Genomic DNA, 7,429 nt, shown 5'->3' on the forward strand with positions numbered 1-7,429 from the left:
ACATTAAAACATGTAAAAGCGAGGCTATGAGTTCACCTTAGTAGCACAGAAGAGTTATTCTACAAGAGAAATGAATTGAACGGAAGAACGTGATCAGAATCTCAAACTAGAGATTTAATGTACGATCAGAGATATAGCCTAAAAGACTTAAGTATAATAATTATACTAATGATGATGGTTTTCTAAATTAATTTCCATTTTCGAAAAAATTACCATTTATGAAAAGTTTCCACTTATGGTATCTATCTAATTATAGAAAGTTCGGGTTATAATCTACAACAAGACGTTGTACACCACCCAAATATCGTTGTTATCATAGAAGTCACTCTGATGGTCTGTTGTTACAGGGCGCCCAGGATTCTTGACCAGAATCTATGTCATGGCATTCGAAATCCACAAGCAGTTCCCATTAGGCAACAAGGACCACCCTTGGCCATATGTAGCGGTGAGGTTTGTAAACAGTGCACGTCATCTTAATTATAACCTTCACATTTTATAGGTGTATAATCTTTTATTATATAGTTAAGTTAATTATATGTATATAGTTATTTTAGTATTATATAACTATTAATAGTTTAATAATTATATATGTATTATTATCCAAGCTAATATTACTAAATTATCATGGATTAATTAATATTTATAATTTACTAATCATTATCTAATACAATACATATAACATAAATGTGTTATATTATTTATTACTTAATTTACAAGATACTTAATAATATAGTATTTTATTAACTCAATATTATCCATAAATACTTAAATAATTAATTAAATACCTAATAATCATATACATAATTTTTAAAGACTTAGTTAATTATAAAAATCAGTAGAAAATTTAAGAAAGTAATTTTATTACTACTATTTTGCATTTATATTTGTTTCCATTCTTAATTTAATCACAAAACAAGTTTAATTCTATATAAAATACTAAATAAACATAACAAATTATTTTTAAAATTTTTATAAGTTTCTTATAGTCAATTAATCTGTAGAAAATTATTAAATAAAATATTTCTTTATTTTTATAATTATTTCCTTATTTACCTCCTATTTACATAATAATAGTGTTTACTTATGTAACAATATTTAAGAACTCAGAAAAATTATTTATTATATTTTATTTACTGTACATATTTTTATTACGAATTTACCCTAGTTTCAATAATTAAATAACACATAATTCGTATTTAATTTTTATAAATTATATTTTGACCTAAATAATTAACTTAAATATCATAATTTACTGGAAAAATATTTATATAGCTTAATTTTCCTTTTTCCTATTTTTTTATAAATATATATGTATACCGTATATATATATAGATATATATATATATACATATATATATATTAATAAATTGTTTTAATTAAATAAAATATAAAAACACATTATAAATCAGAAAAATTATTTTTCCTAGATCTCTTAATACTTATTAATTATTAAAATGTATAATACATAATTTAATAAATTCAATACATAATTATTAGTTATTTGTGAATGGTTCGGCCGAAAATAAAAAAAAAATTAAAAATACAAAAACAAAATAATTTTCTGAAAATTCAATTTTTATAAATCCTATTCATCATTTTAATAATTATCATGTAAAAATTTGGATTTAATTAAGCTTTTAACAAATTAAAAAAAATTATTGTTGTTGTTGTAGTTTTCGGCCGAAAGAAAAAAAAAAGAAAAAAGAAAAACCGAAAAAAATAAAAAGAATGAGAGAAAAGACTTACAAAAAATTATGGTTTTGTGTGTGCTCCCAATTTTGTGAATGAAAAATAATGAAGCCTTGGGTGTATATTTATAGTTGAAAATTACTTGGAGAACAAGAATAATACATTCCTTTTTAAAAATACAATTTAATTTTCCCCTTTTTTTATTTTCGATCGACCAGGCCTTTTTATTATTTTTTTATTTTTTAATTTAATGGAACATTCTAGATTAGTTTGCATTTTATTTTTTTCTTTATTTAATTAACATGATTTATTATATATTTATTTATATTTTTGGTATATATATAAATATATATTTTTTTATATTTAAATCACAAATTTATATTTATAACCTATTACTTAATTATTTTATATATATACCCATATTTATATTTCATTTACATTTTATTTACACTAATATAAAATATATACATTTTAATACGTATTATAGACATTTAATAATAATAAAAATAATAATAATAATAATAATAATAATAATAATAATAATAATAATAATAATAATAATAATAATAATAATAATAATAATAATAATAATAATAATAATAATAATAATAATAATAATAATAATAATAATAATAATAGCAATAATAACAATAATAGTATTAGGGTTAGGGTTACATTAAATAATAAGGGTTTAAATTTAATGAATAGGTTTAGGGTTTAGTTCATCAATAACGAGTATTAATTACTTCATTTATTATGTCCGGATAACAACCCTAATAGTTATAACACAGAATTATAAGACAGAAATGAAACCCTAGGGGTATTATAGTCATTTTAGTGTGGGAAAATGAGGGTTGTTATAAGGACCCTTAATCCGCCAAATCTCGGTACCCAAATTCTATCTAAGAAGTATCGGGTTCTGTGATAACCCGTCAAAATCGCTATTGGCACAGTACGTTATTCACCGTTTTCATTGCGAGGTATTGACCTCTATATGATATGTTTTGTAAACATTGTATTCTTTTAAAAAGGCACACCATAAATGAATTTATAAATCCAAGGTTTTCGACATCTGATGATTTCTACGTATAGACAATCACTGTAAATAATAGTTTACAATAATACATCCATTGACAATACAGTCAAGATAAGATACATGGTGATGATTTTGTGAATGTAAAGTTTTCTCGAATAAAGCATGTATGACTCCATGCACATAGCTTGTATAACGTATAAGAAAACAGCGGAAAACTTCTATGGACCTGAGAATAAACATGCTAAAAGTGTCAACACAAAGGTTGGTGAGTTCATAGTTTTAATATTGCACATAATCTGTATATAAAGGTGTGCCACAAGATTTCAGTTGTTTCATCCAAAACGTTTATCAAAATATTCTACGAAATTGAGCACCTTGGTAACTAAACTTAACGTATATAAAATAAGTACCCCTGTTTTAACATACATGCAAATAACATATACAATACACGCAAACCAACGTGTACTAAAATCAAATAGCATACGTCTATTTATAGTTTAGGTTAGGGCTTCTAACCTGGAACGGACGGGGATGTTGATAATGCTAAAAAGGAACATATATTTCATAGCAATATCCTTCCAATATGTAAAGCTTTTAGTTGCAATTGTTCTATTTTTATGTAATATTCATTTAAATAAATAAGTGCAAAGACAAAAGAAGAAAATGACGATTTGAAGACGCAAATGACCAAAAAGCTAAAAAGTATAAAGTACAATCCAAGTGGTTCAATTTATTGATGAGAAACGCCTAAAAATGACAAGAGTACAAGCCGTGAAACGCAAAATACAAGATATCTAAGCGTACGAAAAGGCGTTCAAAAATTCAGAACAGAGACATAAACCGAGCATCAACGTACAACTCAACGGAGCTAAAATTACAAGTCAACAATGCACAAGAATATAATATAATATATATATAATTATATAAAATTATATATTATTATATTATATATTATAATATTCAGAGGCCCACGTTTAACTCAATTTGGTGAGCTGTTTTACGAAGCTCCGCACTCGCGGAGCTGTAAGGCACAAAAGTACCGCACTCGCGGAGCAGCCAAATTCAAAATCTGCCTATAAAAGGCACAAGCTTCTGCCGAATCCATTACCCTGATCTATCTATCTCTCTCAATTTATATTTATATTTTATAATTTTAATTTTAATTTTAAGTTAATAATAATAAGGTTATTGTAAGAATGTTTTAAGGTTTTGTAAGTCAGAACTCTGTTCGTGTAACGCTACGCGATTAAATACCACTGTAAGCTATGTTCTTCCTTTTTAAATTAATGTCTCGTAACTAAGTTATTATTATGCTTATTTGAGCCGAAGTAATCGTGATGTTGGGCAAAAATATTAAGACGGGGTTATTAGATTTGTACCATAATTAGGGTTTGGACAAAAGACCGACACTTGTGAACATTGGACTATTAACTATTAATATGTGGGGGGTATTGTCTAATTGAATGACAACTCATTGGAACCTGTCGAACCTATCTTCAAATTAGTTAATCTAATAATTATTAAAATGATTACGAATGTCCTATTTAGTGACGTTTATACGACATCATTTACAATTATTTAAATAATCAATGGGATTGGGTAATTGATTATTCATTATGGCCAAGTGAATAAATTAATGTATCATGGACTAATTAAAACAGGGGTGGATTACATACAAGGATAATTGGTGTAATTGTTAATAAATTATTAAAACCTTGGATTACACGCAGTCGATAACCTGGTGTAATTATTAACAAAGTATTAAAACATTGTTACAGTTCGAATCCCTAATTAGTTGAAATATTTGACTTCAGGAATAAGGTTAATTTGACGAGCATTTTATAATTATGACCAATGGACTATTATGGACAAAAACCAGATAGGTATCAAATAAACCAGGACAAAGGACAATTAACCCAGAGAAATAAATTAAAATCAAAACGTCAAACATCATGATTACGGAAGTTTAAATAAGCATAATTCTTTTATTGTATTTCTCATCGTACTTTTATTTCCTATCATTTTATTATTCGCAATTTTATATATCGTCATCTAAATATTGTTATTTATTCTACGCACTTTAATTATTGTCATCTATCTTTACGCTTAATATGTGAAATCGACAAACCGATCATTAAATGGTAAAGCCCCCTTTTATAATATTACTACCTATATATAATTATATATATTTGTATAAATATAGTTGTTAAAAATATAGTACGTTATCACTAGCTCCCTGTGGAACGAACCGGACTTACTAAAAACTATACTACTCTACGATTAGGTACACTGCCTATACTGTTGTAGCAAGGTTTAGGTATATCTCATAAATAAATAAATAAAACTTGTGTAATTTCGTCGTATTTGGTAATAAAAAATAATAGTATTTCGTATACACCGCTGCACACATCAAGTTTTTGGCGCCGCTGCAGGGGAAGCGAAAGCGAAACACTATATTCTAAAAAAAAATATAGTTTTTAAGCTATTTTTGTAAAAATATATAAGTTTTAATAAAAATATAAAAATATAAAAAAAAGAAATATATATCTATGTTTTTAAGTGTTAAATTAAAAAAAAAAGTTTTTATTTTTTTTATTTACAAAAACTAATAAGTAATTTTTGTTAAAATATAAGTTATACTTAAATTAAATTTTCTAAAAATTAAAATCAGAAAATTAAAAATAGAAAATAAATAATAATAATAAACTGAAACTGCAAACACGATTTTTGAACCTGCAATCATCTGAGACTGCATACCTCCGCAGTCGCGGAGCCACTTGGGTAGAAAAAACCGCAGTCGCGGAGCTCTCTGACAGGTCAAACATTGGACTGCATTAATTACGGATTTAGGGTTAAATTTAATTATTATTATTATTATTACTAATTAATTAGATTAGGGTTTTAATTTAATATAATTAGTTTAAGTGTAGTTTTAATTAATTATAAGTTTTAATTAGTTTTATTAATATATAAATTAATACTTTTATAAAATAATAATAGAAAAATAATATTTTTATAAAAATAAGTAATTTTATCATTTTTATATCTTTTTATAAATTATATATTTTTAATCGTTTAATTCGTAATTTGTATATTTATCGTTCGTAATTAGTTTTAAACTTAGTTTTTGCCGTAGTTATTGTATATTCCTAAATTTTTAGGCTTTGCCGTAAAATCCCTTAAGTGTTTTTCTTTAGATTAAGATTTAGGCGCATTAGAATTTTGCGACGCAGTTTTTAGATTTTAGTGCCTAATTAAGTTATTGTCGTTTTGGATATAGAGTTCCTTTTAAGCTTTAATACCTTTAGATGTAATTTTTAATTTTTATTTTTTAGACTTTTAAGTTTTGACGCTTTTCTTTGTTATTTTTCGACCTTTTGTTTTTTGACGCACTCTTTTTCTTTCTCATTTCTACGCTCTAGTTTTTAGGACATAGAATTTTCTTTATTTTCTTTAAATTTCGACGAAAAATTATTTTAAGCGATTAAATTGATAGACATCCAAATTTTCTGGTTCGTAGTAATAGTTGGATTTGTTAGTGGCGAGTTGTGGGCTTCCGATTTAAAGGGTCCTAGCTACCTGCTGCATCTATTGGCTATTCCAAACATTGGCAAAATCAGAAAAGTCTTTTAATTTGATAATTTATATAATTTTTATCTTTATAACTAATAGGATATTCAGTGAATGCACCGAGCAAAACGTTCACCACCTTTCATACGTTCACCACCTGTAACTCGATCAAGACATCTAGCCAATATTGTTGCCGTTGATTTTTCTTTAGAATCATCATCTAGTCGAACAAGTACTCCAATTAAAAATTTTGATAATCCATTTTTTGAACCCGACTTCACAATCGAGAACTCGGAGGATATTCAAGGACAATTCCAAGATCCTGAACCACTAATCATCCCTCCTAAACCACAAACCGTTAAATCAGAATCTTCTAGTGATTCAGATTCAACCAATTCAAATACAAAAATAACGGAACCTCAAAGTATGGAAGAACGAATGAGAGCCACACGCACGAGCCAAGGTCATGCCATTATTAAGCCAGATGTTAATGCGCCAGATTATGAAATCAAAGGACAAATCCTACACATCGTAACTAATCAATGCCAATTTAGTGGTACACCAAAAGAAGATCTAAACGAACATCTTCGAACATTTAATAGGATTTGTACTCTATTTAAAATCAGAGAAGTTGAGGATGAACAGATCTATCTCATGTTGTTTCCCTAGACTTTAAAGGGGGAAGCCAAAGATTGGTTAGAATCGTTACCTGAAGGGGCGATTGACACATGGGATGTCTTAGTTGAAAAATTTCTTAAAAGATTCTTTTCGGCATCTAAAGCCGTGAGACTTCAAGGAGAAATTGTTATGTTCGCGCAGAAGCCAAATGAAACTTTATATGAAGCGTGGACTAGATTTGGAAAGTTGTTGAGAGGATGTCCTCAACATGGTTTTGACACTTATCAAACAGTACAAATATTCTACCAAGGATGCGACATTACTACACGAAAAGACATCGACATAGCAGCTGGTGGTTCCATTATGAAGAAAACCGCAATCGAAGCTCACAAAATTATTGATAATACAGCCTCCCACTCACATGAGTGGCACCAAGAAAAAGATATTTTTCGTTCATCTAAAGCGGCTAGAACCGATTCTAGCCATGACTTTTATTCTGTTTCCGCAAAAATAGAT

At 27.1% G+C, this 7,429-nt stretch overlaps 1 non-coding gene across 1 annotated transcript; it reads right to left on the bottom strand.

The window, feature by feature from the left end:
- Nucleotides 1–7,081: 7,081 nt before the first annotated feature.
- On the bottom strand, nucleotides 7,082–7,188 carry LOC139887157 (small nucleolar RNA R71). The gene has a single exon (XR_011772999.1). It is a non-coding gene; the product is annotated as a small nucleolar RNA R71 (small nucleolar RNA).
- Nucleotides 7,189–7,429: the final 241 nt, after the last annotated feature.

This window comes from Rutidosis leptorrhynchoides, chromosome 1 (genome assembly GCF_046630445.1).
Source record: "Rutidosis leptorrhynchoides isolate AG116_Rl617_1_P2 chromosome 1, CSIRO_AGI_Rlap_v1, whole genome shotgun sequence".
Lineage (NCBI taxonomy): Eukaryota > Viridiplantae > Streptophyta > Magnoliopsida > Asterales > Asteraceae > Rutidosis > Rutidosis leptorrhynchoides.